The sequence below is a fragment of the Pseudorca crassidens genome, chromosome 2, assembly GCF_039906515.1.
Source record: "Pseudorca crassidens isolate mPseCra1 chromosome 2, mPseCra1.hap1, whole genome shotgun sequence".
NCBI classification, from domain to species: domain Eukaryota; kingdom Metazoa; phylum Chordata; class Mammalia; order Artiodactyla; family Delphinidae; genus Pseudorca; species Pseudorca crassidens.
The window spans coordinates 6,923,420-6,946,749 of NC_090297.1; the positions used below are offsets into that span (position 1 = coordinate 6,923,420).

At 50.0% G+C, this 23,330-nt stretch overlaps 2 long non-coding RNA genes across 2 annotated transcripts; both read right to left on the reverse strand.

Annotated features, from left to right (window-relative positions):
• Positions 1-1,083: 1,083 nt before the first annotated feature.
• LOC137209928 (uncharacterized) lies at positions 1,084-4,595 on the reverse strand. Its single transcript, XR_010936187.1, has 3 exons — positions 3,820-4,595; positions 1,742-1,825; positions 1,084-1,661 (listed from the first exon to the last, which is right to left on the reverse strand). It is a non-coding gene; the product is annotated as an uncharacterized lncRNA (long non-coding RNA).
• A 13,320-nt stretch (positions 4,596-17,915) lies between these two features.
• On the reverse strand, positions 17,916-22,688 carry LOC137214945 (uncharacterized). Its single transcript, XR_010939104.1, has 3 exons — positions 22,538-22,688; positions 19,147-19,264; positions 17,916-19,043 (listed from the first exon to the last, which is right to left on the reverse strand). It is a non-coding gene; the product is annotated as an uncharacterized lncRNA (long non-coding RNA).
• Positions 22,689-23,330: the final 642 nt, after the last annotated feature.

Here is a 23,330-nt window from a genome sequence, read left to right on the forward strand (position 1 = left end):
AAGCTTATCAATCACATCTATACACTGACAACTCCCCAATTAACATCCGTAGCCACGACCTCCAGCCTCCAATGGCCAAATGCTAATCCAAAGCCTTGCGGGCGTGTAATAAGAATCCAAAAACACGGCACATTCCAAACTACAGTTCTGATTCCACCCTGACTCCCCAGACTTCCCCTCTGAAGCCTCCCCCATCTCCACACATGGCAACTCCTTCCTCCCAGAACTCTGCAGCTCATCCCTGACCTCTGTCTCTCTTCTCCTGCATCCAGTCCCTCAGCAGAGCCTGCTGGCTCCACCTTCAAAATACAGCAGAAATCCAGACCATTCTCTGCTTTTTCTCGTGACTTTCATTGTTTCCACTCTAAACCACCATCACTTTCTTGCCTGGACGACTGTCATAGCTTCCTAACTGGTTTCACTCGGCCCTTGCTCCCCAAGCCTGTCGTCGACCCAGCAACCAGGACAGATCTGTTTAGAATGAAATCCGATCGCGTCCCTCTGCTGCTCCAAACCCTCCAATGGTACCTCACCTTGCTCAGAGTCAAAGCCAGAAAAGTTCAACTGAATCAGCCCCCAACCGACTCTTGACCTCACTTCTTTTTACTGTCTCTCTTGCTGACTCTGTTCCACACTAGCCTCCTTGCTGGTCCTGGAACACACCGAGAAGTCCTCTTCCCCTCCCTGAGGCCAAAGGAACCAGACAGGGACACTGGAGGCCCAAATCCACCATCCTTGGTCACCACCATCATCGTTATCAATGGGCAGTGAGGACCGGAGGCTGAAACCATTAAGCCGGTTTCCATCCTGGCCTCCGGGAGGACATCAGAGGAAATAGCACTAGGGAGGCCCTTAGGCCCATGGTTACAATAGTCATTTCTTACAGTCAAAGGGCCATGGAGGGAAAAAGTGATAGTCCTCTTCTAATTCAGAAAATATTAACATAAGCGCTTTCTTTTTTTTTACTTTTTTTATTTTTAACTTTTTTTCCCCTTTGGCCGCACCACGCAGCTTGAGGGATCTTAGTTCCCCAACCAGGGATCGAACCTGGGCCCCCTGCAGTGGAGGCACGGAGTCCTAACCACTGGCTGCCAGGGAATTCCCCAAAGCACTTTATTTCTGACATAGATAACTACGTTATTCTATTGATTAACTAGAAAGGAAAAAGAAAAAAAAGAAAAAGAAAGGAAAAGTCAACCCACGCCAGTAGGAAATGTGGATTGTTTTACAGAAGAGAGGGTTATCCTTGGGGGTTGAGTTGAACAGAATTCCACACTTGGGCTTTGAGGTTGTTGAGTGGCGCATACTGTAGAAATGCCGAGGACAGGTGGGGCCCCTGTGAAATGGGACAGATTCTAAAAAGACGCAGTAATTGGTGGAAGGGGCTGCTCACCTAAAGTAAGTCTACCCTAAAGGATAGCTGAGATCAACGAGAAAGCCAGAAAGGCTCCCAGATCCTAGACTACGTAAGCATCTCGAACACGAGGACCACAGGAATGATTCTCACCATGATGCACCGGACCGTTGTCCTGAGTGGGACCCCTTCTCTGAGCGGCCGCAGCAACATCCTCAATCCCTTGGATGGATGCTGCCAAGTTACGTATTTACCGCCGTCGCTCCTTTCACTGTAGTTTGCTGCAGGTTAGCATCGCCCTGTCTTTCTATAAATAGGAAGAATGCTTAGCACAGACCTCAGAAAACCATGTGTTGCAAGCATCTGGAAGAGACGAGCGGCACTCACGGGGCTTCTCTGCTGGAGCTGTGTCTCTCCCACTTGCCTGGTAGGAACGCCCCAGGAGAGCAGCCACTTTTGACCTCCGGGGACCTAGAGAAGCCAAAAAGCAAAGCAGTTGTGAAAAACAACCCAGTTCCAGCACCAGGTACGCAAGGAGGCGGCCTGCAGGTGCTGGCAGGTCTGTTCAAGTCTCCCTCACCAACCTTCTCTTCAGAGGGGGATTTTGCCAGGAGGAACCTCTGAAAATTTCTAGGGTGGAAGAGAGAGACGGGTCAGACGCAACAGAAACGTGGCGCTCAGGCAGCCAGGCTGAGCAGAGGCGCTGAGTGGAGGCTCCTTGGTGACCCGGGGTCCCTTTGAGCCTCCGGGGTAGCCTGGGAGGCCAGTGGGGTGAAGGCAGTAGGGGAACATCAAAGACAAGCTGGGCACATTTCACATTTTTATCGTGAGCCAGCCCTATCTCACTCCTTCTGTTTTGAAGAGAAACCTAATTTGTACTTTTCTTTAAAAACCATTTATGTCTGGTCTAGCCCTTGTTGTCAAATAAGCACGTTTATTACACAGACGGAAGCCTGGTATCTCTGAGACCTTGAATGGACTATTTACAATATTGGGGCTGCAGGGCAAGGTGACCTTCAGACCACAAAGGGGCAGTGCCTTGCATGTGGCAGGGCCTTTCAGAGGACGTGAGACATCCAGGCCATTGCCGTGTCTTAGGGGACCTGGGAGGTCACAGACTGAAGAAATGTCAAAACAGGATTAGAAAAATGCATTTTAAACATTTAAAATTTAATGCTTTTAGAAGTAAGACAGAGAAAGGCAAACATCATATGATAGCCCTCATGTGTGGAATCTAATAAGAAATGATATAAATGAACTTATTTACAAAACAGAAACAGACTCACAGATTTCAAAAACAAACTTGTGGTTACCTAAGGAGAAACATGGGTGGGAGGGATAAATTGGGAGCTGGGATTGACAATATACACGCTACTATATATAAAATAGACAACCAACAAGGACCCACTGTACAGCACAGGGAACTCCACTCAATATTCTATAATAAGCTAGGTGGGAAACGAATCTGGAAAAGAATGAATCTATGTACATGTATAGCTGAATCACTATGCTGTATACCTGAAACTAACACAACATTGTACATCAACTGTACTCCAATAAAAATTTTAAAAAATAAAATAAAATTGAATGCTTTTAACACACGACTCAAATATGAGAGAATTGAGCTGTTTGCTAGAAATGATATAAAAAATCTAAAACCTTTTTGAACATGAAGCCCAGGCCAGAGGCCTCACTCCCAGCAGATAGATCCTGAAACAAGTTGCCCCCAGAAATCAAGTGACAGGTATTGACCTGGTCACTGCAGTAGGAATGTGAGCCCCAGCACGGGACACGTCAACTTCTAGCTGCGTTCCTAAATTCAAGAATGGCCAGCTCTCCCTGGGAATTCTGTGAAATTTCCTTGGACAACAGAGGCGCAAACGACCCATCAAGCCCATTCTGAGAACAGCGAACAAGGAAAGCGACAGCGCACCCCTTTGTATTGTGTTCCACAACCTTTCTACGAGGCCAAAATGAAGTGTGGGCAGACCTAGGAGATGACACAGATCCTGAATGACAGGGAAATTTCTAGGTGAACTTTCTGTTTCATGCGTCAAAACAAAATCCAGAAAAACTCTTCTGCCTGAATGCATGGGACCGAGTAAAACTCCCATCCCCAATTCCGCAAACGCCCAGCCCCGCAGTGAGAGGCTCGTTTCCTTCCTGCGTCCTCGGGCGCTCTCTGCTGGAGGGATCCTGAGTTACAGCACTAATAACCAGTATGGCAACCGCCAGACTCCAGGGGCCCCGATTTCCCGGAATTGCAAAGAGGAACAACTATAAACGAAGCCCCATGTTTTCTCCCCTGGACACTTTGCCCAGTGAGAGTCGCAAGCCAGAGGTGCTGCAAACCTGCTCAGAGGTAGGGTTCAGTTCCCGGAGCAGCACTTCCTGACGTCCAGTACGTTTTGCCCGTGGTCTTTAGGACCTCAGGTCTGTCACCTCCAGGTCCCCCATCTCCTTACCTTGTCCTGTTTCACTGGAGTCGGGGCACTCGAGGGGTCCAGCGCCGACGACTTCATCCTCGTCTCACATGCTGGCTGAGACACAGCCCAGGGACGCGCAGGCCTGCCCTGAGCTTTCCGTCTCCTTGGGCAAGTCGGTTAATCTCTAGGCCTCCCGGTCCTTGCCTCTGAGCTCGGGGCTGGCATCAGATGATTTCAAAGTATCTTTCATTTGTGGGGCTAAAGTTTGCACTCATAAGAGGAAAGACAGGTTCTGAACCTTAATCAGATCTGCAGAGGATGGGCACAGCAGAGAAACCGCTGACGCTGCATTGGGTGAAAAGCAAAAACGGTCAGTGGGCGAGTGCCATGGGTCAGGACCTGGCCCTGGGGCCCTAGGGTCCCAGCAGCACCTTGGAGCCTTTTCCCGCCACCCCAGCCTGCCTCCTGGCCCTCCCTGCCTGCGGGATTTGGGGTGCCACTCCTTAACCAGGTGGGGGCACCTCCAGTGTCCCATTTCCTGCTGAAATCCAGGCCCGCCATTTGCTCTCACAGCCCTTACCTTTGCCTTATACCTTAGTCCTTGCAGGAGCCCCAGGGACTCGGCTGGCCGGTTGGCTCTGCCTGGAGGGCGCAGGCAGTCCCCCGAGAGCTGCCTGTCCCCACGTCCTTGGCAGGAAGACTGGCAGCCTCAGCACTGCGCCTGTCCCAGGCTGAGCAGGGAGGCTCCTCGTGTCAGATCTGTGCAGGCCCCCAAACTGATGACATCAGCGGGGAGCAGGGGCTGCAGGCCCCATGACCCCTGACCCCTGCCATCTCCCCCTCCTCCTCCCCCTCTGCCATCTCCCTCCCCCTCCCAGCGCAATGCAGGCTCCAAGGGCAGCCTCCAAGGTGGAGACTCAAGCCAGCGATGGGAGGAAGCAGCCACCAGCACCCAGGCTCTCCCCGCAGAAGTCCAGGGTCCCGGACAGTGAGAGGCACCGGTCTCCGAACTGTCTCACAGCTGCAAACAGCCCCGGAAGAGCAGGCTCGTGTGTGCAGTGTGACATCACTTCCCATCTTGCCAGGAGACAGGGCTTTTGCCAGGAACAGGCCCCAGGGGACGAGTCGGGCAGCATTTTCATGCCACTGGCATAAATGAAGACCTGCACCAGAGGCTGCTGTTCTGGGCAGAAGGTGCTGTCTGGGCTCCCTGGGGCTGCCTTCTCTGTCCCCAGCCCCTGCCTCCTGCCACCTCAGCCCCTCACATCACCCAGGAGGGTCAGCAGCTACCAGACCCCACCCACATCTGCTGGCCCTGCTTCCCTCTGTAGGGGAAGCTGGACTTCTTCCACATCCAACTTTAACCTTCTGCAACTAACTCGACACTGGGAAAAACCCTTCCTGCCAGCGCCTTTGTGCCTCAATCTGTCTCCAGAGGCTTTCCCAGACATCCTGAGTGATGCATTCAAGAATACGTCCCGAGAAGGTCCCTCTGCCCTCACCCAAGAGGATGCCTGGGCTGGGAATCCCTTCTTACCTCCCCCCCACCCCAATTGGAAAGACAGTCTCACTTTCCAGACCGGTGTTCACGATTCAGAGCTGGAGGTCCAAAGCCAGGGCCCAGTCACAGCATCCCTGGGCTCATCCCAAAGGCTTCATTCACCTCCCATCCCTTCCGAGGTGCCACACATCTTGTTCTTCTATGGAGGTTTCGGCAAATCACGCCTCACTCTTGCTGGGTGCTCCATACAGAAGCGCCTGTGAAAATGGCCCATCCAAGGATGCGCGAAGCCGGTCTGTACAAGAGCCTCCGTTTGTCATCCTTCCCAACCTGGGAGGCTGCCTCCGGCCCCAGCCCTCAACTCCGATGAAGTAGAGTCGTGCAGAAAATGTTGTATAAATAAAGCCCGAGACTCACTCACTGCACCAATCAGGGACCGAGTCCTGTCTCGGCGCTGGCTGCGCGCAGCCGCCGGGAGGTGGCCGTCGGGACGCGAGCGTGGCAGTGGCGCGCCGCCCGCCAGCCCGGAGCAGTGGTGCAGGGCCTCTGCACCGCCCGCTGCTGCAGCCCCGCGGCAGCCAGCACTGCTGACTTGGCCCGGGCGGCGGGGAGGGCGGGGGAGGGCCTGCAGCAGCTTGGGTTCCAACCGCCCCTGCGCAAGGAGACCCGGAGAACCAGCAGCACGGGCTCCGCGGGCCAAGGCCGGGGCAGGTGACGGGCTGGGAGAGGAGAGCGCGCGGGAAGCACTGAGTCAGCACTGGTGCATTGCGAGCCGCCGCCGGGGAGCCTGGGACCGAGACGCACACCCGCTCCTGCCCCTCCAGGCACACCTCCCACCGAACTTAGGGACCAGCTCTAGCCTCACTGTTTCCCTGCCACAATCGCAGGGCTAGGATGCGCCTGCTCTAAGTGATCTGGGGGATGGAAAGAGAGAATTCTTTTTAAAGATCAACCCAGGCCCATGGCAGCCCCTAGGTCTGACCCGTGGGCCGGGTGGGGGAGAGTTTCTTCCTGCTCCCACCCTCCGGCAGCCCCTGGACTAGTGGGTCGGGCCTGGCGGAAATGGGGGCAGGGTAGTGGTCGTCATCAATTGCACTGGATTTTCTGCCTGAGGAAAACCTTGGGAAATGCTGGTCCCTTGCTGTCCAGCATGGGGCCAGCTCTCGCCATACCAGCTCCTCAGCAGCTGGCTTCCCCATTCTACTCCCTGAGAGATGAGCGCGTCCAGGGGCCTGCAGGGGCTAAGACCCACCTGTCCATCCCTGAGGCTCTTGCGCCCCTTTGCGCCACTTCTTCCCCGACCGCCTTGATGGGGTCCCTTTGGCCCCGACGGCACCTGCTGAGGGAAGGAGAGCTCTCACAATGAGAAGCTTGTAGAAACCCTTTTTTTCATCTCATATGCATGTCATTCATCTCACAAGCTCCAGTGATGTCTGAGGGCTGGGCTCTGGGGTCACCTGCTCCCCTTGGGGCACATTTGTGAAGTTCCTGTCTCACCTGACCTCCCCTTAGGGGACCAGAGACTAGTGGATGTGGGTGGGATGCTGGGGCCAACAGTGGCATTTGCTTTGCAGCCACGGACAAGAGTCCTTTCTCTTGGCTAATTCCAGATATAAAGGAAATCATTCCAGATGTAAAGAAGGCTCGTTTGTCATCCAGGCAGGGGAGGGAGGCACCGAATGGGAGAGGAGTTTGCCTGGGCATGCCAGCTCTAGCCTCTCGCTCCCCGGGGCAGAGAGCCCGCTGACACCTCCATCCCACTGATAAGGGAAAATTCGTCAAGGTTTGTCCAAACAGCACATCCTAGCAGCTTTCTGGGAGGAGGGGCAAGTTCTGCCTGTTGCACCAATGAGGCTCCATCATCAGCACCACACGATACTGACCACCAAAGACCCTAGTGTGCGGGACCCCGGTGATTCATCTGGGTACGCCAGGCTCAAAGCGTTCCACATCCAAGGAGGTCAGTCTGGAAAAATTAAGTTGCTCTATGTCTCAGGAGGCTGTGCAAGCCCATGCCACAGATCCATGAGCCGAGGTCAAAGATGGTGTAAAAGACACAGGGAATATATAAAAAGCGGGTGGAGTGAGTCAGAGATTTTGAAAGCAGAGAAGTATCAAGGTACTCCTAATTTGGGGGAGGTTTGTTTTCACCTGCAGAGGGCTTTTCCAATCTAGGCAATTATGTGGTCTAAGACCCTATAAAATATCTGTCTATGAGCCCGAATTTTCCCAAATGCCTGCAGAGGTTCCAATGGGACCACCTCTCATGCCCCAAGGAGCTTCAGCTGTTGCAGCCCCTGCCAGAGGGCAGGCAGGGTTTTCTAAAGATGAGCCTCCAAGTCTGGCTCCAGTCTACAGCAAGACCCAGAACACAGTGCAGAACCCACAGAGGTCATGGCACGCTGCCAGCCTTGGCCCAGTTGCTGTTTCAGGGACTTGCCTGATAATTTATATCTGAGAGGTTTGCTGCACATCCTTAGAGCAGATTTAGTGAGAGACCTAAAGTTTTTTTTTTTGGTAAAAAGATACCGTTTTGCTTTGGAGAGAACTGCACAGGAGCTCAGCCCATCCAGTGCCCGGGACCACCTGGGCACATGCCACATGGCCCTGCGTGGTTTCACCCCCAATGCAGACCTGGATCCAGGCACTGCACGTCCCGGAATGCCACGCCAGTGGTGCCAGCCTTGGCGCTCCTCCAGCCGGCACCTACTGAGGCAGCAACTGCCTCTGGGGCGGCCCTTTGGCCAGATGGGGAGGAGTCTGGTGCCGGAGACCAGAGTTCAGATGCCTTGGGCTCCTTGTGCATTTCCCCCGGAAAGAGCCACTGCCCCAAGTGTGCTTTCTGCTGCTTCTGTGCGAACCCCATCCCCATCTAGATGGGCTTCTTCTGGAGCCCCCCCCCAACAATGGCCTGGCACCCTGTGCATCATAATTCAACACCCACTACTAACACATCAGTGAATTCATCCGTTCTTAAATGCTACAGCCTCTGCCCCTGCGGTCGCAAATCATTGTTTCAAGTTTCCCTCCAAAGCACATCTCAATAAACCCACAAGAAGAAAACCTCCACCACCACCCCGCCCCGTGAATAAGGCAGTGAAGGCTGCCTCTGTGTTCCCAGGGTTCAAGCCAGGCTAGAAAGATCACAACAGAGATCAGACCAGAAATCTCCAGCCCGATTCCACACGGCTTAAAGAGCCAGTTAACCAGACACAAACGAACGCACGCACGCACGCGCCGAGGCAAGGACTACGCTTAAACTCATCAGTGAGTCTGTGGGGTCTCCCCGTGCCCAAGCGTGTGAACCAACCCGAAGTCAGGTCCTGAACGCACTTCGGATTTCGCCCAGGGCTCGGCGCGCCCCAGTCTGAGTTACCCAACGGGCTGACCCGAGAGTGGGTATCCCTTTCTCTCTCCTCCTCCCCCCGCTACTGAGGTTCTGCAGTCACTTGAAGGAGAAAGATTTCGCAGTACGGCATTCTTAAAGCTGCAGTGTCCAAATTCTCCTTCAAACCCCAAGTGTCACAGACATCAGCGCACTTACCGGGGTCCTTTGCAGAGGGTGGGTGGGCAAGGAGGTTGGGCATGGGAGGCTTGCTTGGAGAAGCCAGGCGGGTGGGAATCAGAGACTCAGACTCTAGCGAGGGTAAAGAGGAGAGGCAGACTGCACCGTGATAGCCTCTGCAGTTAAACCAGGTTGCTGGGACTGCAGCACGACTGCAATGGAGTAGTTTTTTTTAAATCCCAAAACCACCACCAGAATTGCCTCCACAAATTTATATTCATCGTAGCTGAATTAAAACACAAGGTGCAAACATAAAACCAACATGAGAAAGAAACCGAATTAAAAAAAAATAATTCGAACAGCATTTTAAAATTATTTGGAAAATTTTACTCCTGTGAGCAACTGACTCAGCTTTCCTTGCACGGAAAGCCATGCGGGGAGGGACCTGGATGAACTTCATGGAGCCCGGAGTTGCTGTAAAGTGCAGGGAGAGGGCTTCAGCTTCTTAGAAAAGAAAGCTTTTTTAAAAACCCAAAGAAAAGGGAATCGTTCTGCCGGCTACCTAAGGAGCGGGTAAAATGAGCTGATGATCTAGCATCAAGAAACCCACACACCCCTCCCGGAAAGTTACCTCTCTCCTCTGCTCAGCGGCTGCCGGCTGCCGTCCTGCCCCGATGCCGGCAAGTTGCAGACTTCTGCTGGGAAGGCAGGACCCAAAATAAGAAGTGTCAGCTGGGTCCTTGCACCGAAATGATGCCAGGAGTCAACGCTGCAGGCGCGGGGATGGTCTCTCCCCTTCTCCCTCCCCCATCCTGGTTTAATTTAAACCCCTGACACTGCAAGATGCCCGCTCCTACAGAGGCGCATCTCCAAAAACCCTCCTTACCACCAGGTCCAAGGCTTTGCTCCACCTCCCACATTTGTTCACCTGAAGGTGCTTTTCCGGCAAAAGAAAAAAAACAACGAAAAGAAGACAGGGACTGCAGAATCCTTAATTCCTTCCTTCCTGGGACCACATTTTAGAGAAGGTGTGACTTGTTCAGAAGTTTGAGAACTGCAGCCTGATGCCCAGGAAGGAGCAGAAGCAACGAGTGACAAGTCTGCTTTGCTTCAGACAAACGTCTACACCATCACTTTACCAAAAGAAGGACAGAGGTAGACACAGGGTAAGAAGAATAGGAAAATTCCTCTCTGTCTGCTGGCAAATTTTCAACAGTTTGGGAAAATCTCTATTTTTGCTTTCCCTTCAAGAAAATCCCGTTTTAAAAATTGGCAGGCACATGAAATGTACAAGATGGCCACAAAGTGTAAATTTTTGTCCTGATGTGTCTGTGATTCTTAAAGTTTCTGCTCCTACCTCTGTGAAAGTTAATATCTTTTAAGATTGAGATAGAGATTTAATTGGGAAAATTCTAGGAAAGAGCAGCACTTTAAATGCAGATACGGTTAAAATAGCACATCCTAATATAATCTACGAGAGATAAAGCAGACTAGATAAATTGAGATGGAGAGCAGGGTGAGGGGAGAAGAAGGGATTCCCAGATTTTGAACTTAATGCAGACTGAGAGTCTGAGAAAAGTCAATGAAGGAGAAAGGCGGGGAGAGAAACTAAGACTCCTAAACCAATTGCTCAGAAGGACCAACTGCATCAAGTTCATGTACATTTCATTACTGAAGTAAAACCTGGTGTGTGACTGGTTTCTAAACAGACCCAGGGGGAAGGCTGTGCTGCCGACATCCTGCCTGGGGCACACAGGGCCACCCTGCTGCAGTGCGCCAGCGCCGAAGTGGGCACTGCATCCGCCGGCCACTCACCCACTTTCCTGGCTCTCAGGCTTTGGCAGACAGGTAAGGCTGTGCGGCACGGGCTATGCTGGCAGGCAGACCCAAGGACCAGCCACGGTCAGGCTGTTGGCACCCTCCATGCTGCACCCCTTGTTGTGGCAGGGGTGGCCGCAGACTCACGGAGGGTCCCAGTGGAAGGGACCCCAGAAAGCACACAGCCCCATCCCCCCATTTCACAGACAGGTAGTCCTGACGCCCAAGAAACGGCAGGGCCTCACGCAAGGTCACCTGGCCAGTGAGAGGCAGAACCTGGATTAGAATTTGGATCTCCAGATCCTTGGTCCTGTGAACTTCGCCCTGTATTTGCCATCCCCCTGCCCCTTAGGTGAGCCCACTTCCTCTGCCCCTTCTTCATATGACCTTGAGGATCGCCTCTCTGTTCTGTGAGTCAATTTCCCCTCCCTAGATGGTATGCAGACTTAGGCCAAGGAGTTTCAGCTCTTTGAAAATGGGAAAAATACCAAGTCATTTTCTCGCCTTCAGAGGCAAGACCATACTTAAGGCTTAGGAACCAAAGCAAGTGTTTTTCAGTCTCCTTCGATTTTGAGACCTACGGGGTCATCTGCACTGGGGCTACTGGAGCAAACTGCCTCAAACGTGGTGGCTTAAAACAACAGAAGTTTATTGTCTCACCGTCTGGAGGCCAAAAGTCTGATAATAAGATGTCAGCAGGCTGGTTCCTTCTGGAGAATTCGGTCCATGCCTTTCTCCCGGCTTCTGCCGATTGATGGGAATTCTGGGCATTCCTTGCCTTGTAGATGCATTGCTCCAATCTCTGCCTCTCACTAGCCAGGTGACCTTGCGTGAGGCATGGTCTTCATGTGCGTGGCCTTCTCCTCTGTGTGACGTCTTCCCTTCTCATTTGTCTCTTCTCGTATAAGGACACATGTCATTGGGTTTAGGGCCCATCCTAATCCAGCATGATCTTGTCTTGAGTCCCTTAATTATATCTTCAGAGACCCTTTTTCCACATAAGGTCATCACAGGTTCCACATCTGTTTTCTGTGGTGGGGGGCGTCCTTCAACCCACTGCGTTGTGCATTGAAAGTTTTCACATGAGCGGCACCAGCAATGGAATATCACGGTCTGATCCCATCCCAGTCTCTGGAGCTGCCGTAACACAGAGCCCTTTAATGCCATTTGCAGCAACATAGTTGGACCTAGAGATTATCATACTAAGTGAAGTAAGTCAGACAGAGAAAGACAACTATCATGTGATATCCCTTATATGCGGAATCTTAAAAAAATGATACAAGTGAACTTATTTACAAAACAGAAGCAGACTCACAGACTTTGAAAACAAACTTATGGTTACCAAAAGGGAAAGGTGCAGGGAGGGGGGGAATAAATTAGGAGTTTGGGATTAACATATACATACTACTATATATAAAATAGACAACCAACGAGGACCTACTGTATAGCACAGGGAACTCCACTCAATATTCTGTAATAACCTATATGGGGAAAGAATCTGAAAAAGAATGGATATATGTATATGTATAACTGAATCACTTTGCTGTATACCTGAAACGAACACAACATTGAAAATCAACTATACTCCAATATAAAATAAAAATTAAATTAAAAAAAAAAGAGAAATTTGGAAGTCCAGTGGTTAGGATTCTGCACTTTCACTGCCAAGGGCCCAGATTCGATCCTGGTTGGGGAACTAAGATCCCACAAGCCTTGCGGTGAGGCCAAAAAAAAAAAAAAAAAAAAGGAGTTAAAAGCTACGTGTGCGGAATGCTTGGCCTTTAAGTGCTCTATTTGTGTCGACTTAGTTAATTCTGTCAACAACACTCTGTGGTAAGTACTGTCATCATCGACCCCATTTTACAGTCAAGGAAACTGAGGCACAAAGAGGTTTAGGCCACACAGCTACTGAGTAGCAGGATGGAGGCCATCTGGCTCCAGAACCCGTGCTCTTAACCACACTTCTGCTCAATCGTGCTGGGGTTGCAGATACTTCTCTCTCTCTCAACGTGTCACCATTGATTTTCTATCCAACCCACATCTCTGCTTTGTGTCTTTTACGGGTATTTATTGGGCATGTTTGAACGTGTGCTCTGTGCTGATCTAAATTCTGGGCATTGCCCTTTGCCGTCCCTACCAGGGATGCCTCTTCAGCCTTTAGACACACGGGAGGGACTCAGGAAAGTAAACCAGGCAGATAAGCCCACGAGGTTACCCTAAGAACGGAGGGGACATGCCACTGCACATCTTTGTCCCTCATGATCAACAAGACACCCGTCAGGTCAGTAATTAACATGAAACAAAAACAAGCATCCGGGCTTCCCTGGTGGCGCAGTGGTTGAGAGTCCGCCTGTCGATGCAGGGGACACGGGTTCGTGCCCCGGTCCGGGAGGATCCCACATGCCGCGGAGCGGCTGGGCCCGTGAGCCATGGCCACTGAGCCTGCGCGTCCGGAGCCTGTGCTCCGCAACGGGAGAGGCCACAGCAGTGAGAGGCCCGCGGACCGAAAAAAACAAAAACAAAAACAAGCATCCAATTTCAAAACAACAAGAAAGAAGAAGCTTGGGAACAACGGTGGTCTTTGGGAGATGCCGACATTGTGGTTCTTGCATTGGAGCCTCTTTCCCAGGCTGTTTTAGCAAATCTGGTGAGTCACTTTCTTCAAGAACAAGTTCTAGGGGACTTCCCTGGTGACTCCATGGTTAAGAATCCACCTGCCAAGGCAGGGGACACGTGTTCGAGCCCCGGTCCGGGAAAATCCCACATGCTGCAGAGCAACTAAGCCCATGCGCCACAACTACTGAGCCCCCATGCCACAACTACTGAGCACGTGTGCCACAACTACTGAGCCCGCATGCCGCAACTACTGAAGCCCATGCGCCTAGAGCCCGTGCTCCGCAACAAGAGAAGCCACGGCAATGAGAAGCCCGCACCACAACCAAGCGTAGCCCCCGCTCTCTGCAACTAGAGAAAGCCACACGCAGCAACGAAGACCCAATGCAGCCAAATAAATAAAATAAATAAATTTTAAAAAAGAAAGAACAAGTTCTAATCCATGTTAGATTTCTTCTTAGGCCTTGAGAAATAACTTGAGCACTTTGCACACAAACTGCTGGTGGAAGGCAGATACAGCCCCAGTTTTTTTCATTGGCTGCCTTATGCGGGGTTAATATGCAACAATACCACTGTCTCTTATATTATATGTTCAGTAGCAGTAGTAGAAAACTAGGTTCAACCTAGGGAAAGTGTCCTATCTGGAAGTTGTTCTCAAATATTACTCTAGATCAGGGTCTTTCCCTTTTAAGGACAAGGCAGAACCCTTGAAGGCCCAGGAGAAGTGCTGCCTGGAGATAAGCTCGAGATGGCCATCTGACTCAGGAGATTCCCTGCCTCTTACATCATAGAAAGTCCCTCGACCTTTACATAGCAAAGCATCTGGGTTGGGCCTGGAGAACATCGTTGAATGCATCACAGTGGCTTTTCTTAACGGATGAGTAAAGCTTTCTGTGATGACTTCCATGTGCTTGGCATCTTCTCTATCAACACAAAATCACCATCACTAGGGAGGGGTCCAAGAGGGTGGCTTTCATCATCTTCAACAGAAGATAAAGGCTTTGCCCACCTTGAATCTCCTACATTGTTTGACAGCTGCGCTGAGCAGAGTGCTTTCTGCTCCGAGCAATGCCAGGTGAGGGCACAAGGATGGCAGAGTCAAATGCATTTTATCATTAGTGAGAACTCTTCCACCCCAAACAATCACACTGCTTCTTCCTCCTACTTCTTCATGGTCAGCTGGGGGACAGCAATCTCCTACCCTCCTGATCTGTCTCGTAGTCTGTTTAAACACAAAAACCATAAATGCTCAAATATTAGATCTGCCAGCTTACATATGCACTTTGTGAGTTTTCTCAGTTGTTCATTTAAAAAGTGTTAATTGAGGGACTGCCCTGGAGGTCCAGTGGTTAAGACTCCGAGCTTCCACTGCAGGGGGCACGGGTTCGATCCCTGGTTGGGGAACTAGGATCCCGCATGCTGTGTGGCACGGCCAAAAAAAAAAAAAAAAAAAAAGTGTTGATTGAGCGCCTTCCATGTGCAGAGCAGTGGAGAGCCACACATTCCGTCCACACTGGGCTAGAGGTGAGCTTGCGCTCCATAGATTGTTAATGTATCTTTGCTGAGACATTGGAGGTTCACAGCTTAAGCTGAGATTCTTCCCCAGGATGTCTGTGTTAACTGCCAAGGGATGATGGGGGCATCTTCAGGCCCTGGCTGCCTGATGAAAAATATTTTCAGTGCAAGGAAGCCTTCTTGGGGTCCTCGGCCATAAGCATCTTTCACTGTGCCCATGGAACCTGCATCTCTTGGCCTGTGCCCAAATGTCCCCTTATCAGAGTCACTCTCTTCTTCAAAACAGCACACCAGGACCACCTCCTCACTCTACTCCTTGCCTTCTGAGCGGGTATATCAGCACCTGACATTGTACACTTACTTGTTTATTCGTTAGCATTTGTGTCCCTACACTGGGGTGCCACCTGCCCCAAAGCAGAGAGGTTGGCCGTTGCACTCACTGCTGTGTTCGCAGCACTAGGACAGTGCCTAGGAGGCAGTAGAAGTGCCATACGTTTTCGTAAATGAATGACTGAATGAATGAATGAACAAACATATTCCCTTTCACGTTTTTGTAAATGAATGACTGAATGAATGAATGAACAAACGTATTCCCTTTCTTTTTGATCTGTGCCAGTGGAATTCTTCATTTCCAGGCAAACCTACGATCTCCGCCACTTGGGGACTTCTAATTTTCCCCCATAAGTGAAAGCTGGCTTCCCACAAGCCCACATGACGACTCTGCAGATCACGTCCCACGCAAAGTCACTGCTGTCCTTCCCCGACACGTGGGCCGGGGGGAAGGGCGGGCCGAGCAGGCCGTCCCTCGGCCATAGTGCACCCCTTTGGAGTTGCCCTTCATCTCAGAATAAAATGCAAACACCGTACCAAGGCCCAGGAGGCTGTGAGGCCCAGCCTTGACCCCTGCCTCCAGCCTCCCACCTCCTCTTGGCCGACCTCTCCCTCCTGCTCAGATTCAGCAGTTCCAGCAGCCCCTGGCCTCCTGCTGGTCTTCCTGAACAGCCCCTTCTCACCTTCAGGTGTCAGCCCAGCTCCCTTCCTGGAAGAGCCTCTTTTGATGGGCTCCCTGGAGTGGCTCTTGGCTCCCTGCTCCTTCCCAATCAGTTCCCGCAGCCTGGCGTCTGTCACTGTATGTGATTCTCTGGTTCATCTGTTCTCTCAGGAGAAGGACAGTGTTCACCCCTGGATACCCTGTGCAGGAGGAATACCTGGTATCAATGCCAGCCCCACCCCCCTCCAACATCAGCGAGAATGTCTGTTGGATCAAGGGCCGCATGACTGCTCCCGGGCAGCCTATGTCCGTGTTGCCACAGCCCTCTCTTTCGACACCTGTATTAACCTGTTGGGGCCACCGTAACAAAGCAGCAGACTGGGCAGCTTACTCGACAGAAATGTGTTCTCTCAGTTGTGGAGGCTGGAAGTCCAAGATCCGAGGTTTCAGCAGGGTTGGCTTCTCCGGAGGCCTCTCTCCTCGGTTTGCAGACGGCCGTCTTCTCACCGTGTCCTCACATGTTCTTCCCTCTGTGTGTGTCTGAGTCCTAATCTCTTCTTCGCATAAGGATGCCAGTCAGACTGGATCATGGCCTCCTAGGACCTCATGTTAAGGTATTCACCTCTTTAGAGACCTCATCTCCAAATACAGTCACACTCTGAGGTACCGGGGGTGGGGTTCCAGCATACGAATCTGGCGGGGGGCACCTCATAACACACCTGCTATCCACTCACCCCCGCCATCACTGGCTGCCTTGCGTGAGCTCTCCCACTCTTCTCTGACTTTGGCCTTCGGCCCCCATTCTCCTTCCCACTCCTACTTATCTGAGTGTCCCCATTGCTCACGTTCTGCTTATAGAAGCTTTCTGCTCAGATCCTTGTTTCTCGGGCTTGGCCATCCGGTTGCTCAGCCCACCACACAGCAATTACCCCGTCTGCTGAGCGCTCACTAAGGGCCGGTGCTGCCCCCGCACTTCCCACATTTATACCTCACATAACCCAGGAGGGGGCTCTGACTGCCCCCATATTATGTAGGCAGGAACCAAGCTTGGACAGGTCGAATGAGCTGCCCCAGGTCATAGAGTTGAAAGTGGGGGGACCTGGAGTGGAACCTAGACTTTCAGCTTCAGGGAATGTGTTCCAAACACCATGTTTGCCCACAGATTCCCAGGGCACATCATCGGTGGGCTGAGGGGCTAGGACAGGCAGGCTCACTTAGAGAGCAACAGACAGGGCAGTCGATAGACTGGCAGCCAATGAAGAGATGGCAACATTAGAAAGAGCAGAATAGGAATAAAAAGCATGGCGATCTGGTCCATTTCCATAAGGGCTAAGAGCCCTCCAAGCCTCTAACGGTCCCCAAGGCATCACCATACACTGATCATAGAGAACAGCAGGAAAAGAGCCTGTGCAGTGGGGACTGGCAGAGTCAGCAAAGAAAAATACAGGACTCTCGGTTAAATTTGAATTTCAGATGAACAACAAGTTATTTTTTAGTCTACGTATGGCCCGTGTAATATTTGGGACATGATTTTACTCCAAAACTATTTGTTGCTTATCTGAAATTCAAGTTGACTGGACATCCTGTATTTTATCTAGCAACCCTAGGTTCACTACATGTTTGATTTTAAAAAGGAAGAGAATGTGCAATGTATTCTAGAGAGAGTTCCTTCCAAAATGGGTAAAATAAAATGATGAGTGCTTAAGTGATCCTTTGTAACAGATGTAACAGATAAGAACTGTGTAAATGGGGGCTTCCCTGGTAGTCCAGTGGTTAAGAATCTCCTTGCCAATGCAGGGGACACAGGTTCAATCCCTGGTCTGGGAAGATCCTACATGCCTTACGGAGCAAGTAAGTCCGTGCGCCACAACTGTTGAGCCTGCGCTCTAGAGCCCACGAGTCTCAACTACTGAGCCCATGCACTGCAACTACTAAAGCCCGTGTGCTGCAACTACTGAAGCCCATGCACCTAGAGCCTGTGCCCCGCAACAAGAGAAGCCACCTCAATGAGAAGCCCACGCCCCACAACGAAGAGTAGCCCCTGCTCGCCGTAACTAGAGAAAGCCTGCATGCAGCTACAAACATCCAGCACGGCCAAAAAAAGAGAAGAACTGTGTAAATGACAGAAGCCATAAGTAGAGACTTAAACAAAATAGAGGTTTATTTCTCTTTCATATAAAAAAATTCCGGAGGTCAAAGGTCCACAGTGTCATCAGGGACCTGGGCTCCTCCTACCTTTTTCTTCTCTCATTCTTAGCCTGTGACTTCCAGACTCATTGTCACCTCATGAGCCAAGAGAGTTGCTGGAGCCCCAGCAATCACATCAGCATTCCAGGCAAGAAGCAAGGAGCAGGTGGAGGAAGAATATGAAAAAAGCACATGCCAGCTGTCTATCCCCCTTTTCATAAATTCTGTAATACTTGATAACTTCTGCTTACAACTCGTTGGCCAGAACTTAATCACGTGGCCCTATTTAGCAGCAAGAGAAGCTTGGAAATGTAGTGTTATAACTGTGTACATTGCCACACTGTAAAAAATCAAGGATTTGTTAGTAGAAGAAGGGGAGAATGGATATTAGGTAGGCAAGTAGACAATAAAACACTATGTCTTCTTTCCTTGCATATTAGAACACTGGCCTTTCCGCAGGACGACTTTAAGGGCCCACTTTTGAAAAATATAGGCAATTTTAACACACCTGTTGTTTTGTTTTATAGACTTCACTTGTTACGACCCTAAGTCACCAAGGTTTACAGTTTAATATGACAGAAGAGTAATAAAATAAAGCAGCAGATTGATCTTTTTATATCTAAAACCTAATTTAAAAGAATTTTTTAAGAAGAGTAAACTCCTTGAAGAATAAATTTCAGGTCTCTGTGGCTCTCCCCTTAGATCATAATTCAATTCAGGCTTTGCCCAGATCCTGCTATGTGCCCGACATGGTGTAGAAGCAGGGGATAAAAGGAGGGCTGCGTGGCGCCCACCCACGGGGTGCTTGCTCTCTGGGAGGTGATACATGGGTGTGAAATGGCCTGAGATAGTGCCTGCGTTCCTTCCTGATTAGGTTAGGTGAGGAAAGAGACTGGTTACGTTGGGTGGGGAAATCACTCATATTCCTGACAGAACTCATCCAGTGGAGGAGAATTCCGGTCCTATGATGCTCCACGCGGGCTGTAAAGACCTTCATTAGCAGCTGCAGCTCTTCTCAGTGACAGGTTTTGGGGCAATTTTCTGGGTCTCCTGAAATCACTCAGTGATTTGCATGGGTCTCTTGAATTCTGCTGAGAATATTTCACCTTTTAGATTTCGTACGAAGCAAAACTCTTAAAAGATGGAAAAAAAAAAAAAGAAAGAAAGAAATCCTTGCTTTGCCCTCAATCTGGATCATTAAAAGCGTGTGTAATGAGATGTTCTAAAGGGACTCACCGGCTCCGTTTCAGTCATGGGTCCAGTCTTGGGAGGCCACCATTCCCAGCTCCACGGGGACAAACATGCGAAGGAGGGGTCAAATGACTGCTTTGCATCCATCAGCTCAATGACTACTCTGAGAGAGAAAAAGATGCATCACATTTGAGACGAGGGAAGAATGCTTTTCAGGGGTCATTGTCCCGCGAGTATCGCCCCCACGTGGAGGATCGGGGACTTGCTTCCCCTTACCACCAGCTGGCTGAAGGGATCTTTACGTAAAGAGCTCAAGAGGGCAACACAGGTGCCCCAGGGCCCCGTGCAACTCCCGCCTGAGAAATCGAAAGGTGGAGAAGGGACGCCTGGCTAAAGCACCCCCCGGCAGTGACATTCTTTCCCTGAGAGCCGGTTCAAGGTGGGAGCTTCTGGGGACCAGGTGTGCGCCTGGGAGAGTCTTTGATCTTCCCAATAGATCGCCTGGAGGGGAAAAGAGACCTCAGAGGAAGAGGTCTGATCTCCAGGGACTGGGGATGGAATTACAAATAACAAAAAGCCAGCCAGAGAAGGCATTTTCACAGGAGTCAAAAGAACAGCAGGTGTCAGCTCTTCTCTATTGAAATTTCCAAAGACCCTTCAAAGTGCCTGGTGTGATAAGCTTTGAATATCTGCTGAGCCCAGGTAAACCTCATCTGTCGCTTTCTCGTGTCTTCTTCCTGCAGTTCGAGAGCAGGCAGAGGCCACGGCTAGCAACCGGAGGGCAGCCCAGGTAGAAAAACTGTACCCTAGCCCCTCCCCTCCAGGAGCTGGGGGCAGGGAAAAGCTGTAACTCTGGGGTTCTGACTATTATATGGGACTAGACATTTTAAATCCTGGCTGGAGAGAGAGGCTGAGAAAGTCACGTCTCATCCAAGATTTCAGTTTCAGATTTCATCCAGAGGTGGAGTAAGCGTCCCAGCAGGTTTGAACCGGCAGTGGGGCGAGATGAAGTTTTGTCTTTTGCACCCAATGAGTCCCACTTGTTCAAGGTACCAGCTACATGTGAAAACTTTAAAAACATCTCAGGGTTAATCTCCCAGTTGCAGCAAAGCACAATAAGGCATTAATTAGGGCTCCATTTACACTTCTTGCTTCACCTCTAAGCACCTGTTTATGGGGAGCTGGTTCTTCTAATGGCTGCACTCATTCCTGTTCTATTTGTAATTCGGATTTCTTTAAGTACCTGGGAGCCATGCTCTAATATTAGCCAACTTTCTGGAACTTAATACAGATAAACTCATTCTAGGAGAATTAGGAGAACGTCATTAGCCTGTTACCCAATTGCATGGGTTCTAAGAATGAAGTATTTCAGAGACCCTGGCACATGTTGGAGTTTCATATACCTTTTACTTTGTAATTGGGGACTCACGTACTCAACATTCTCCTACACTGGACTGGTGTTGATATCAAGGCAAAGTGTCTGATTTTAGCTAACACACAATTGCCTTTTACAATAAAATTGCAGCTGGACAGTTGAGGAGGCGTTGAGAAGGATACAGAAGTAGAAGCGAGAACTGGGCCCTTGAAGAGGTTTTTGCTGTGTGGACATTGGCTGCTGTCCCAGGTCTGAAAAGTGTCAGTCTTGGGGATAAACTTCTGTGTGTCTAGCACTCGCCATACAAAGGTCAAAGGATGACTGACTTGTTCTAATCCCAGGGCACAGGGGAGACAGGTGGGCAGGGTATCCTGGGCTAAATGATACTGCATAAGCCAGACACCTCTCAGATCCTCATCTACGGGATGCTGCCCCAATGTGACTTTCTTTTTTCTTTTCAGTATTTTCTTTTATTGTGATAAAGCACACACAACATAAAGTTCACCACTTTAATCATTTTAAGTGCACCGTTCAGTGGCATTAAGTATTCACAGTGCCGAGTAACCGTCACCACCATCCATTGCCACAACTTTTTTCATCTTCCCAAAGAGAAACTCTGTACCCAGTAAACACCGACTCCCATTTCTCCCCTCCCCCAGCCCCTGGCAACCACCATTCTACTTTCTGTCTCTATGAATGCGTCAGTTTTAGGCATCACAAATAAATGGAACCGTACAACATTTGCCCTTTTGTGTCTGGCTTCTTTCACTTAGCATAATGTTTTCAAGGTTCATCCATGTTGTAGCATGTATCAGAGTTTCGTTCCTTTTCGTGGCTGAATAATATCTCATGGTGTGGACGTACCACATTTTGTTTATCTGTTCATCTGTTCACTGATACTTGGGTTGTTTCCACCTTCTGACTATTGTGAATAATGCTTCTACGAATGTTGGTGAACAAGTATCTGGGTCCCAGCTTTCAGTTCTTTTGGGTATGTAACTAGGAATGGAATTGCTGGATCATAGAGTGATTCTGTGTCTAACTTTCTGAGGAACCTCTAACCTGTTTTCCCTATAAGCAGCTGCACCATTTTACATTCCCACAAGCAGTACAAGAGCGTTCCGATTTCTTCACGTCCTCCCCAACACTTGTTATTTTCCCTTTTTTTGTTTGGTTGTTTAAGTACAGCCATCCTAGTGGGTGCGAAGTGGCGTCTCATCGTGGTTTGACGCGCGTTTCTCTAATGACTAATGACGTTGAGCATCTCCTTATGTGCTTTTTGGTCATTCCCATATCTTCTTTAGAAAAATGTCGGTTCAAATCCGTTGCCCATTTTTGAATTGGGTTGTTTGGTTTCGTTTGTTGCTGAATTGTGGCGGTTCTTTATATATTCTAAACACTACGAATATTTTCTCCTATTTTGTGGGTTATCTTTTCACTCTCTAGGGTCCTTCGATGCACAATCAAATGGGGCTTTTTGCATACGTTGAAAAAAAAGTTGATTTGACAAAGATCTGCCAGCTGACAGCTATGTCATGTCAATTCATCTATTTAACCCACAAGTGTGTATTAAGGAGACCCTCGTTCTGGGGTTTATGTTCACAAGAGATAGTCGCCACTAGACAGCTCCCTTTCGAAGCATTTATAGTCTAGTTAACAAGTCACTTCCTGTAAAACAGAGAGGCTGAAAAACACCCACAGTTGATGTTGGCAACTGACATGCGATCATTTCAAATGTGTGAATTCCAATCGGATGTGACAGGAAGTGCCCCCGCACCAAAGGAGGTTGGTCGAGGGAAGCCACACAACTCCGCATCACCTGCCCCAAACCGCACGATCACATTTACCACCAGCAATCAATATTGCCATCCTCACAATACGGCATCTGGACCGTAGGCCATACGCTGTACGGCATCTAAGCTAGCAAGAACTTGAGAACATTAACTTTAGGTGTTACAGCATTCCCAGCTCAGTTGGTCCCTAACCAGGTCAAGATTATTATTTTCTGGGGAAAGAGCTCCTTTGTAGCTTTGAAACATATAAATACATCAGCAGTCCCACCTTTCATGGAGGCTACATCATCAAAACTACAGGAACAGGGCTTCCCTGGTGGCGCCGTGGTTGAGAGTCCGCCTGCCGCTGCAGGGGACACGGGTTCGTGCCCCGGTCCGGGAAGATCCCACATGCTGTGGAGCGGCTGGGCCCGTGAGCCATGACCACTGAGCCTGCGCGTCCGGAGCCTGTGCTCTGCAACAGGAGAGGCCACAACAGTGAGAGGCCCGCGTACCGCAAAAAAAAAAAAAATAATAATAAATAAATAAAAATTACAGGAACATTTTTTATTGAGCGCCTAATTTATGTCATGGGTGCTCTGTTTTCTTAATCTTGATTTTAAAATAATAATAATAATAAAAGTTATTTACTGTTATATATCATTGAGTTTAACAGAAGTAGATCTTACAAAACCAAAAAGTTAAAAGGCAGTCATTTATATAATCAAAGGAGTCTGTAGCTTTGAAAGCCTTCATCTTAAATTCTTATGAAGAGGTTTTCTGGCACAGATAAGATGGGTTTATAGAAGCATTAAATCTCTGGACAGGGCTTCCCTGATGGCTCAGTGGTTGAAAATCTGCCTGCCAACGCAGGGGACACGGGTTCGAGCACCGGTCTGGGAAGATCCCACATGCCACGGAGCAACTAAGCCCGTGCGCCACAGCTACTGAGCCTGCGCGTCTGGAGCCTGTGCTCTGCAACAAGAGAGGCCGCGATAGTGAGAGGCCCGCGCACCGCGATGAAGAGTGGCCCCCGCTCGCGCAACTAGAGAAAGCCCTCGCACAGAAACGAAGACCCAACA